Here is a 13547-nt window from a genome sequence, read left to right as displayed (position 1 = left end):
AGAGGCGTCAAGAAGTCATCGATACTTTTGCGCAATCAGCGCAATTTCTGCGACGCTGCTGTCGACGTCGACAGAGGCAGCGACAGAGACAGAGACACTGAGTCCTTTTGCCTATCGCAGCAGCAGCGGGCTGAAAATCAAATTTAATATTATTATGATTCACTTGTGCGCCAAACGAAGCAAGTGATGTGCCTTGTGACTGACTGACTGCCTGCCCCATGCCCCATGCCACGTGCCCCTTGCCCTTCTCTGCCGCCTGCAAGTGACTTTGACGCTGCTGCGGTGATTGACTCGACTTGAGACTCAGTCATGTGCGCCGCCCTGAGTAAAGGGTGTCATTGAAGGCAGCTGCCACCCCCATGTGGCAAGCAAGGGCTGAGCAGCCGAGGCAACGCAGGCAAAGGGGGCGTGTTGCGTTACACTTGATTATATATTCCAACATATTCACGGCTCAATAGACCGACCAGAGTCGTCATAGGCGGGCAGCGACTTCGCGTGTGTCGATTTCCTGCTTAGTTTAGTATTCTATACTCCTCAACAGCCAATTGTAAAGGGTATGCTAGAAATAAATATCTCGATTTCCTATTCAAATGTCGAAAAATAATACGAAGAATACCAAAATTTGAAATAAAAATTAGAGGGAAATAAATTGGAAGCATTTAATATGGAAATAAAAATTTGGAATAATTATCGAGCAATTTATAATAAAATATGTATATTTGGCTTAGGCTATTCCTAATTGTTGTCTTTCCAATTTTATTTTAATTATTGTTTTACTCTCAACATATTTATAAGAATTTTATAATTTATGATTCCTTATTTCCAGCTTATATTGGTTTTACTAGGTTTTACTCTTTGTTTTTTGAATTCGAGCTGGGTAACTTCTAGTCCAAACAACTCTAATTTTATTATGCGTTATGTTTTTTTCTTTTTTTATTCTATGTATGAAAATAATAAGTGAAAATATGCATGTTTGGTTTTAGCGCACAATTGCGCACGTAAGCCCCTTTAAACCAGTGGTTAAGGGATGAGTAAAAGGGGGCATGGATTAGTATAGGGGGGGTTGCTGATTTTAATTTGTGACGCGCACCATAAAGTTGAAGCAGAGTAGAAGAAGTGGGGAACCTGTATTATTTATTAAGTTCACTAAAGCCTTTTACAATTTAAAAACTTATTAACATTGCCAAGTTTATGGTTTAAAAATCCTAACTCATAAACGTTAATTTGTTGCCGCAATTAAGAGCGCGACAAAATGTAGAGCAATCAATGCACATTTCCAATTTACAATTTACTCGTAACTTGGCGCAGTCGTAAATTGGCATTGCCAAAGCATAAATCATAACCAGCCACAACTCGCCACAGTTTGTCAGCTAATAAGGCAGCCAGCAGGGGCAAGGAACCACAAGCAAGAACTGTGTGTGCCACACACATAAAAAAAGTGGCACAATACACGTAGTTAAACGTTGCAGCCAGCCAGAAGCTTGCCACAAAAAAAACAAGTAGCTAAACTAAGCATTGAGTTCAAGCGTCTGCAAAAAAAAGTAGTTAAATCACATGAAAAAAGGAGTAAAAGAAATATACAAAAAGGAGCAAATAAACGACGAATGTGAAACACACTTGCAATCCTGTTTCAAAAAGCTCTGGAAAATCATTACGTTATTTTTGCAGGTAAACAGAATAAACACCTTGGACTTCTGAAAGTATATTAACAGCAAATGAAATAAAAAAGAGTAAGAACAATTGTAATAAAATAAATACAGACTTATAAACAAATAAGATCAGAAATAAAAATTAAACCAGTAAAATGTAAGTATTGTCAAAAGTAAAATAAATATATAAATAGTAATAATATCCCTTAGAAATATCTGAATATGTGCATAAACTGATACATTTTTTAGTTGTACTAAATTTAAAACGCTTTTCAATCAAATTTAAAAAAATACATTAACTTATACAAATTTTAATGTCAAATTTCCTATCGAGTTAAATGATTTACTAACAAAAAAAAAATATCTTTTTAATATAAAATTCAAGGAGCCGTATAAACTTGTCTATGCTCAAGGCAGTAAATTAATAACAATATTTATATAAATATTTAAAACATAGAAAATGATAGTTGTTTCTAGTTCTCAGACACCTCATAAACCCAATCTTTATATCAACAGCAGCTGGCTAAGAATACACTGCAACTAACCACATATAGTTATGTATTTTCCACACTCTCGGCAAGGCCATGCACAAATGAAAACTGTAAAACATTTCCACTTGTATCTGTGTCGACATCATTTCTTGTTGTGCCTGTGTGTGTGTGTGTGTGAGTGTGTGCCTATGATTTTTTTTGTGCATTTTTAGATTTTAACATTTTGTATTGCACGTCATTACAGACAATTAAATGCAAAGTAGTTTCCTGCACTTGCTTTTCCAAGCGAGCGTCCAGCTCCAAGCACCCCTTCACCCTCTACCTAACTGCCTCCCTCTCTGCTCTTAACACCCCGATTCCCGCCCGCCCACGTCAAACGGACAATGCAAAAAAAAGCAAAAGTTGAGAAGTTAAATGCCGACACATAGTGGCGTGTAGAAACAACAACAGCAACAACAACAACAACAATACAGAGGCATTCATTCATATGTGGCACAGCAAACAGCAGCAGCAACAGCAACAGCAACAACAACAACATAGAGTGATTATTGCCGCAACACAGCACATTACACATGTTGTTGTAGTTCTGTTTTTCATGTCGCTTTTCTCGCTGGCGCTTGTGCACTTTTCCCTCCAGTTGTTGTTGTTGTTGTTGCTGTTGCTCTGACTGTTGTCGACCGTTGATTACAAATCTACATACGGCATAGTAATAGTAAATAAAACTCGTATGCTACTCTTTACTTATATATGCAGATAAATATCGCTGAGACGCTGACGCTTTGAATATTTTGAGCTAAGCTGCAATTTTTTTTTTCTTTTCTCTCTTCTTGGTTTTCTCCTCTACGCAATTCACTTTGGTCTACCTACGACTACTCTATATACACTTCCGCTACGGCCGCATGAATGAGGCTGCAATTTATGCCACTTGCCACTTGCCACTTGCTACTTGCCAGTTGCCACTTTATTATTATAATACTAAAGCTAAAATTGTTGTAGCTCTTGTTTTAAATTGTTAATGGTGTTTTTGTTACTCTTGTCGTTGCTGTTGTGGGTAGTTAATTCGAACGTTGATTTTTAGACTTCTTTTTATCTCAATGGCAATTGATAGTTTCATACGCTTTTAACCATTACTATAATGGCCAAGTGGGCAGCAGTTTATAGTTTAAGCAGGTAATAACTTATTTTTTTAAATACCAGACACTCTATAAACAACATTTTTCTATTCCTTTAACAACAGTAAAATAAGCATATATATTTATGCATTGAAACTATTTAACAAAAAATTGTTAACAAAACGACCAATTTTAAAATATTTTTTTAAGTTTTTATCTTTTACTGCAACAAAGCCGTACAAAAATCATTTAAACATACTTTTAAGATTAAAATATATATAAATTAAACCTTCTTACTTGTTATAAAATTTGTATATTTGCATAACAAATTAAGAAATTGAAAAAAATAAATAAAAAAAACATTTCTAAAGAGTATTTTCAATTATTTGTCTAGTCACAACAAATAACATTAAAAAACAACTAATCATCCACAATGAAAATGAATACCTAAATTTTCTTAAAATACTATACCTTTAATCAGAATAAAAAGAAATCTTAAACTTCAAACGATGTAATTTGTATAAACAATATTTTATAACTAATCAGTAACTAACTACGACACTTAAGGCACAATTTTTTGCCCACTGTGCATATTTACGCATGAAAAATCAGAAAATAATTGTAATTAATTACTCTTCAAAATGATCAACAAATTGCATTAAAAGCAGCCGCCTTTTTGGTGACAAATTGCTTTAAAATTAAACCACAAAATCAAAACCGAAGGGATAAAAAACCTATTAAACCAATGCAATTGCCAGCAATTAGCTAAATGCGCCACAAAAAAAAGCATTGGATTACAAAATTAATAAACTAAAGTTTTGCATAACAACAATGCAAAACTAGAAACATGCCACAGATTATTTCACATTGACAAATGCGACACAAAAACAACATTAAAAATGCAACACATAAAATACGAGCAAATTGTGTGTGAAAAAAAAGAAACAACAAACATATTTTTAAGCGACAGCTAAAAATAAATGCCTATAAAGTAAGTGAGTGTGTGTACTATATATATTTTTCAATGAAGTGTCAAAGCAGTAAATCAACAAATTAAAATTTTGCATTTGCCAACGATGCGGCAAGAGCAACAAAAAAGAAAAACAGAACACAACAACAGTTTACACAGACAAGCAACAAGTTGCCAAATGGCTGCTGTGTGTGAGTGTAAGTGTGTGTGTGTATTTATATATAGTATGTGTGTGGTTGTGTGGGTGTGTGTGTGTGGGTGTCAACGCTGCATGAAAAAGTCCGGCAACATGTTGCGCTTGTGCTGAAAAAGCCACAAAAACCAGGAAACCACAAATATTTGCGGCACAAACAACAACAAATAACAAATCGGTTGGTGTTGTTGTTGTTGTTGTTATGCATTGCGTAGTACGTAGTAGGCCCAGTGAAAACGCACGCACACATTTGGAAAAAATATGCCGAAATCAACGCAAACAGATTTTACCAAGTTAACAGCAATTGGCAGCAAGCAAAAAGACGCCAAAATGCTGTCAAATGGAGACAAAGTTTAAGTAGCTGAGAGAATGGAAAAAAGTGTGGGGAGCAGCAGAGTAGAAGAAGACGAAGCTGAGAGCAACTGGAAGCAGCTGGAACAGTGTCCTTATGTCTGATATCCTGACACAACTTACAGTCGCACAAACACACGCAAAATCACAAAATGTGAGAAAGCAACAAGCGGCATGCCTCACCCTTAAAATGAGTATGCTCTGTCTGTGTCTCTACTCGCTACTCTCTCTCTCTCTCTCTCTCTCGCTCTCTCGGTGTTTGTAAGTTTGTGTTGCTGTTGACGCCTCGCCTTTTAGCTCAAGGTCAAGTACAAGCAAGCAACCCCAAAAAAAAAAAAGTATATATAAAAAAAAAAATCAAATAAAAGAGAGACAGCAGAACAGACGCTTGGCAAAAGCCAAAAGACTTGCCACAAGCCGCTTTACTTCCTGCCTGCTGCCTGGCTGCCTTCTCTTGCCACAAATAAAAAAAAAAAAACCCATCAAGGACGCAACTACACCCCTTAGACTCCCTGGTGAATCCTTATGCGGCACTTTGCCAACATTTTTGGGGTCGCTTTGCTGTTACTTTTCGGCGGCGCTTGCTTCTAATGTGCCTGCTTGCCACTTGCCACTTGCTACTTGGCAGTGCCTGGACTGCCTTTGGAAAAGGTTCACTTTTGAGTGTCGACATGATTTTTCATGATATTTTAGCGCTTTTATTGTTTTTGGCGTGCTGTGATTTTTGTGAACCCAAAACGAACTGTCTGTCTGATTGTCTGTTCCTGTGTCTGTCTGCCTGTCTTTCTGCCAGCTGCCTTTGTTTGTTTGCGTTTGCCCTTTTTTATTATGTTGCTTTTCTTTGTTTTTGTGGTTATGCCTCACGCCATTGCAACTTGTTGAGCCTCTTAAGCCTGCAAGCTTTAAAGTCAAGTGAGCGCAAAAGTGCCAGCAAGCATAACTGTCCGCTGCACAAAAGAGAGAAAATAAGGAGCAGGAGAAGTGTTAGTTGCAGCAGCAGGAGCAGGAGTTGCTGCAAGGACATTTACATGAGTCTGAGACGCAGCAACTTCTCAGCTGCCAGCTCTGCAGCTCTCACCAAATAAGAACAACAACAGCACAACCACATAAACAACTGTCTGCCAAGTTTGTCTGACACACACACACACACACACAAATGTACATACATTTTGTATAGCATCTAAACTTAAGCAGCCCTCGTCGTTGAACAATTTTCTATAGCATACTTTTGCGGGCGCACATTTGTAGCACATTCGCCTGGGAGGCCAGCAATATCAAGACCAAGACCAAGACCTAGTCCATCCCCTTTAGTCAGAATTCGAAAGTGAGTGTGTGTGTGTGTGTGTGTGTTTGAGCTGAAATTCAAGTGTGCACATAAGTGTGCGGTTTCATGGCTATTTGAGCGTCTGATTCAAGTACTGCAAAACAATTTGCAAGGCAGAACCGCTTTAAGGCAAACAACGAACTTAAGCCAGTTAAAAGGATTAAATCAGCTTGTTATGGTTAATAGTCATAATTAATATAGTTGAAAAACTTTTATGAAATTATCAGAATATATTTAATTTAGATTGCTAACATTTTTTGTATTATTAAATGGAATCAAAAAAAAACTGCTGCAGATTTAATATCATTCTTACAAAATTAGCTTAAGTGTAATATGAGTTTGGGAAAAATCAGTTTTTTGTACCTAATTTTATTCTTTTTATCTAAATTTGACAAAAATATTTCTCAATATAATATATTTTTATTGACATTTTATATAATTTCAAGAAATAAGAAATACAATTCGAAATGTTATAAACAAACTTTAATGTTTAATGCTATTATATACAAATTTACTTTTTTTATATTCTTTTTTAATTTATATTTCACCACATAACAAATTTGCACTGCAGATTCCTTTCCTTTCCTTAGATTCCTAACGATTTCTAAAATTATAAAATATCTAGGATTTATAAAAAATTCGTACTTATAAAGCTTTTTAAGCCGAGTTCTACTTTCTTTCTTACATGTTTTATCAATTAAACTTTTACCACAGGTTTTTTTTTAATGTTATAAATTAAATATAAAAATAATAAGAAAAGCATTTCCATAATATTAAACTTCTACACTCTGCTCTCTTCTCTTTTCTTTTTGTCACGACTCTTTTCACAACAGCAAAACTTTATCATCTTTCTGAATTTTCTTTTAGGTAATATTTTGCATATTTTTTCTACATTTTCTACTTTTGCAGAGTGTTATAACTGTCTTTTCTATAAGTATCTCTGCTTATGATTATTATTTTGCGCCGCTTTTGTTTCATATGCATAAGTTTTGTCTACGTCTGTCTGTCTGTGTGTGTGTGTGTGTGTGTTTGTTTGTTTGTATGTTGCAACAAACAAAAGTAAAGGGAAAAGCTCGCTCACGCGTTAGCTACAAGTATATTAAAAAAATCAGGGAGGTGCGAGAGGAGGGCGCAGAAATCAACCTTTTGGCACCTTTGTCTTTCTGCCGCATCTGTTTCTCACTTTTAATTTGACACAGCTCACACACACACACACACACTTGCCCCTTCCCCGTGCTAGACAAAGGCACAAAGTTTTGTTTGATTCCTTTTGTGTGTGCAGCGAGTGACAACTGCAACAACAACAACAAAACATCAGACAAATAATTATCATTGATACAAAAGCATAATGCATAGACATATGAGTACGTATGCTGAAAATACAAATACAAAATACTGAAAACGTGTTCACATTTGCATATGTTTATAAACATATACATATACATTTGCCTGATTAAAATGCTGCACTGTTGCATGCATCATGACACAACTTTTAAGGGGATTTAAGCCAAGAGTTTCCAAGAAAAGAAGGTAGTCTATCGTAAACTGAATCTTTTAATGCAGAAAAAGTTTAAAATAAATTTATTTAATTATAAAAACATATTTTTAATTAAACTGAGAAAAATAGGTGACGTAAAATTAATTAAGCTTAAAGATTTCAAATATGAAATACAACACATCATATTTGTCATGATTTTATAGATATTCTTTTCATTCAGACACATGTGAAGGACAGGATATTTAATTGTCAACGCCACAAATCATGTTTTGTAACTGAAATTTAGTGGGATTGTTATGCAATTGTAGTGAAAGCATATTGTTGTTTACAATTATTAGCATAGACATACATCAAAAAGGACAAATAAACAAATTATATTATAGTCATCTCATCTAATAATGGACAGACACCACTGAGGCCATCAATTTATTATAAATTAGTTGGCCAATAACTGATTTATGACTTTTTTGCAGCAATTTCCATGCAAAAATGTTGCAAGCGAATTGCAGAAGGTGTGTGTGTGTGTGTGTGTGTGTGTGTGTGTGCGAGTGTTGTGCCTGTTCAATATTTTATTAATCGTATGCTATCAATCAAACGCCAACAACTACAAACTGTCACAGCACAACAAATGTATATATAGTTGAATAGAACGGATGCACACATGACGTATACGTAATGCGCAAATCAAAATCACTAATTTGAAGCCACAGGACTCTGTCCGGTGTCCGGTGTCCGGTGTCCGTATGCTGCGGCTACTTAGCAGCAAATTCGATTTGTATGGCCGAGCCGAGTTTGTCTACGGCTTTGCCACGCGCACACACTTAAGATAGTGGCACAAAGCGTCTTTGAGCCAGGAAGAAGGGAGAGGACAGGATACAGACAGGCAGGACTTGCATTGCCGTCCGTACTGTGGCTAGTGTCAGTTATTAACGCAATTAATTCAATCATTATTGAATCATGCAATGCGCAAATGCAAAATGGGCCCACTTGAAACATCATAATCGGCGCACAGAAAATCATAATGATGACAATCAAGCTGCTTGAATAATGACGATCATTATGCTCAATCCTAATGATTATGATAATGATAATGATGTTGATGTTGATGTTGATGAGAATGATGCTGCATATGTTTGCCTCCCTCGTGTGTTTGTCGTGCATGCCAATGCACATATTTGTCATGTCAAATCGCAACCAAAGTGTTACGTCAAAATCATGCCTCATGCCCCATTTCGCATGCCGCATGCAACCGTTCAATGTTCGTGCAACCCATCTACGCCCCACAATTTGGCAACATTTTCATTAAATATGCCCAAAGTGAAGTTTGCCATTCCCTGACAGTTTATCAAATGCACATTGCACAGCTTCCCCACCCCCACCCCCTCCCCCTTGTATCATTTGCTACGCAGCCTTCCCTCCCCTTCACTCCTTCACCAATTGACTGCCCGTCCACATAGCACAAATTAGCTTTGAAATTGCTTTACACATATCAGACGGCGAAAAATGTGCCTAGAGCGGGATAAAACCGAAAATACCAGAGTTCATTTAAAAGCACTTTAAATATTGGAAATACATTCTAAAATATTTTAAGAATAGTGCTGGGGATAACAAGTAATTACTGTGGTCATCAAATTAAATTACCTTGACTTACTTATTACTAAATACTTCAAACAGTCTTTAAACTGTTGTTATAGTTTTAATTTTAAATTGTCAATTGAAACCAAAGTTCATCAAATTATTTATTTATAATAAATATATAATATAATGTGTCGACTATTTAAAGTTGAAAATAAATAATAAATATTTAAATTATTCCTCATTATATCGTTATTTAAAAACCCTTTACAGCCTGTTAATAAACTCGTCAAATTTACATTATAAATGTGATATCACGCCCCTAAAAGTAGACAACAATTTCTATCGCACACCTTTTCACACACATACTACTACATTAAGATGTAATGAATCAAATTGCGTACACAATAATAATTTGTTTAATATTTTATATGACACTCGAAGAATGAGGTGTTTTCTTTACCCCGCATGCCTGTGTCTCCCCTTGTCTCCCCCCACTTACACGTATAACAGCTCGTGGAATTTTTAATAAGCAAAATTGGGCGCATATTTTGACACTCGCTGTGTGTGACAGCAACAAAAATGCAAACAACGTGCAACATTTGACGCCACAACAACTGCAGCAAAAAAAAAAATATGAAAGGGCTTTGTGAGTGGGTTTGTGGTTTGGGTGTTGATTGTTATTATTGCTGTTATTTCAATAATTGCATTCCCCGTTGATCAACGCCAATATATTTATATATACGCAAATATTTATATACATATATATATATATTTATCCAGACAGAGTCCCACATGCTCAATCCCAGGAGCGAATGCAACCGTCGGGCAGACGATTAAACAAGAATATTGCCGCTACGGTAAAGGCAATTATTCATGTTGGAAATCAATTTGTTGTTTACTTAATTGTAAAAAATGTTTTTCAATAAACAAATTATTTGATTATTATGGGCGCCAATTAAAACAAAAGCGCAAAAAATTACAATTGCAACAGCAACAGCAACATCAACATCGACTGCCGTTGCATCCTCTTTGGTGCAGAAACAACAGCAAACCGTAAAAAATAAAGATCAAGCGACAATCGTTGCCCACAAACAGATGCAGATTCAGATGCAGCTTCAGATACACTTGCATATATATTTATATTTATATATATATATATATATACATGTGTGTATGTATGTATGTAGGGATAAAGCAGACACTGTTTCTGTGGCAGTTGCAGTTGCAGTTGCATCCTGACCGCCAACGCCAACTGGCAGGATAAACTGTTGTTGCTTTTGTGTTCGGCCGGAAAATGTTGACCCCCTCTCTCCACCCACTCCACACTTTGAGCTCAACTCGGTTTTTGTGTCGGATGTGAGAGGCGTTGGGAAACGTGCGGCTTGAAATATTTAATTGCCTTGTATTGCGGTTGAATGCGACGCGTATTAAAAATATTTACCCACAAGCTTCATGCACACAAACACACACACACACACACACAGAGAAAGTGGGAGGGAGAGAGAGAGAGAAAAAAGAGAGACTGGAACAAAAAGACAGCTGCTCATCCAGTTGAAGCTGAGGTGTCTGAGTGTTTGCGTTTTTCACACCATTGTTTTGGGCCATGTGTCGTTTGGGCCGTTGTCAATGCAACATTGCCCATCAGCCAAAAAGATATCAATGTTATTTATCGGGCTCTGCGCCTTTTGACTGTGAAAACTATTAAGACCTTTTAGACCTTTTAAAAAATACTTTGTTTAATTATTTTACCATTCAAATTTTATTTAAATAAAAAACCAAAATTAATTGAAAATATTACACATTTAAATATAATTTTTTTGTATTTTAAAATTAATTTTATAATATTTAAAAACATTTTTATAATTTAAATGAATTTTTTAATGAGAAATAAAAAGACTGAAAATATTATATTATTATACCAAAATTAATTGAAAGTATTACACATTTAAATATATATTTTTAATTTAAAATTAATTTTATAATATTTAAAAAGATTTTTATAATTTTAATGAATTTTTAATGAGAAATAAAAAGACTGAAAATATTATATTATTTCAGTTTCATAGTTTTGAGAAATATGAATCTTAAAATATTTTTTATAACTTAAAATAAATTTTTTTTAAAGAAATAGAGAATAAAATATTTGATATATTGCAGTTAACAAAATTACTACAAATTAATTTTGTGTTGTGGGAAATTTTTATTATTTGTATTATTCATATGCGTATTTTACCTTTTAGACAATATATTTTATTAATGTTCTATACGCAGCACCATAAATATAATTTTTGACAAAATTTATTAATATCTGTATATTTTATAATAATTATTTGCATACACATTTAATCAACTGCCACATTTGGAGTAAAAAGCAGGATTATTTTCAACTGCGGGTATATTATCTGTTCATCATCATTATGATAATATTATTTCCCCTACTCGCAATTGGAATACAAACAACACGTCATGTTGCTCATTACTTTTAAATCGAAGTTTAATTTTTATGAAGTCACGATTATGGAAATACACTGGCCAACACACACAACACTTCTATGCCCCCCAATTACCCCCCAATTATTAACAGTAGTCGCTGCGCTGTTGCTATTAAATTATTTTTATTTTGTCTCTCTTTTTTTTTCGTTTTTTGTTTTTTATTACAGACCGTTAATATTGAATTTTAATTTGTAAGCCGGGTCCCGGGTCAATCTGCATATGTTAGTGTAGTGTGTGTGTGTGTGTGTGTGTGTGTGTGTGTGTATCTTTGAGCTGTGACAGATTGTGCGGCGCGACTGCCCCCGGCTTGTAGCCAGTACAACAGTAAGTTGTCAATTAAATTTGGCCAGCCGCATCAAGCTGAGCGGCTGCCGCAGTCGCTGCCTCAGTCGACGCAGCTGCCGGTCAGATATGTCCCTCCGATCGGCCGTTTACTTAATTTATATGTATCGCCCGTGTAATTGTCAATATGCCAATAAGCTGCGTGTGACGCTACACACGTACATACATATATAAATAAACAAGAGCCTAACTACACGAGAGTACTCGACTGGCAGCTACCCTATACAATTTTTGTAAACTGATCAAAGAAAAATTATATTCAAAATATATTTAAGCAAATAAATTTCCAGAACAAGCAACCTAAAATTCCTAAGCTATTGTAGAGATTATTTTTTTTTTTTTAATTATTCTAAAAAAATAAAGTTGCACTTTTCTGATGTTAATACATATTTTCACAAGTCCAATATACCCTCTTCATACTCTTATGGATACAGGGTAGTAGAACAAAAATAAAGAGACACCACGTCCGGTTAAAAAAATATGGAGGGGGGCAGAAAATGCAATGGAAGAGTACGTTCCAATAGATTGAACGGTTTGTTTGTTTGAGTTTATTGAAAGCAGACAAATCAATTGAAAAACCAGGGCTGAAGATAACTAAATAAAAACCCAACAAAAAAAAAACAAGTTAAGCTGAAAATCTAAACACTGAAAATAGAAATAAATAATTGGTAAATTTAATAAAAATTTATCTATTTCTAAATAAGAGCAGTCTACAGCTAGTTATGCTATTAAATGGCAGTATTTATTGCCACTTCGTATGCTGAAAGCATTTTATGCATCCCTGGCAGTTGTAGCAGCAGCAACAACAACAATAAAAACAACAGGAAGAGCAGAAGCAGCAACAATAGCAACAATAATAATAAGTTACGCATACGCAACGTGTTGGCCGTAAGTAGCTCAAAAGTGTTAAGGATTCAATTAAAGCGATACAAACACACACGTGGACACACGCACACACACACACACAGATGTACATGTAGTGATGGGAAACAAAAGAGCCGCAACGCTGTAATTCGATTATGGATTTTCCGCCATATTAATGCGAAATATTTGCAGCGCAGTCAAAATGAAAGCAGCTGCAGCTGCAGCATCGGTGGCAGTTGCATACAAACAAATAAAAATCATACACATAACGCGCACACACACACATGCGCATATGTGGACTGACCATAATGGCAACACAAATTATAAATTACGCGACAGATGAAATGTCAATGCATTGAGTCTTACTTATTACATTTATTTAATTAAATGCGCTCGAAAAAGCCAAAAATCAGCCAAAAGAAGTACGCCAATTGTGGCAGAAAGTCAATGAGGCTTTAAGTAGGCCTCCCCCACAGCCACAACAACAACAACAACAACAACAACCACAACAACAACAATACCAACAAAAACAACATCAACAACCGCTGTTAACATTTAGAGCCCCGGCCAGGCCAACGGCAATGCAAATTTTCTATGTCAGTTATACAAATAGAAATGCATTTGCCAAGCCATACGGTTTTTCGGCTTTGGTCTGGGGCAACAACGATAACTTGGCTAAAAC

The 13547-nt window shown here is 35.3% G+C and overlaps 1 protein-coding gene and 1 long non-coding RNA gene across 3 annotated transcripts in view; one reads left to right on the top strand and one right to left on the bottom strand.

Moving 5' to 3' along the window:
• LOC117786958 (protein bric-a-brac 1) overlaps positions 1–13547 on the top strand; it is a 74428-nt gene that overhangs the window by 45461 nt on the left and 15420 nt on the right. The gene's annotated exons all lie outside the window — the stretch shown is intronic.
• LOC117787123 lies at positions 5611–13376 on the bottom strand. 2 transcript variants are annotated; one of them, XR_004617668.1, is made up of 2 exons: positions 13349–13376; positions 5611–5837 (listed from the first exon to the last, which is right to left on the bottom strand). It is a non-coding gene; the product is annotated as an uncharacterized LOC117787123 (long non-coding RNA). The 2 variants fall into 2 exon arrangements; XR_004617669.1 differs by having other exon boundaries at positions 13346–13374.

The sequence above is a fragment of the Drosophila innubila genome (genome assembly GCF_004354385.1).
Source record: "Drosophila innubila isolate TH190305 chromosome 3L unlocalized genomic scaffold, UK_Dinn_1.0 0_D_3L, whole genome shotgun sequence".
Taxonomy (NCBI): domain Eukaryota; kingdom Metazoa; phylum Arthropoda; class Insecta; order Diptera; family Drosophilidae; genus Drosophila; species Drosophila innubila.
Note: the sequence above shows the minus strand (reverse complement) of the source record. Positions and strands in the feature narration are given on the sequence as shown.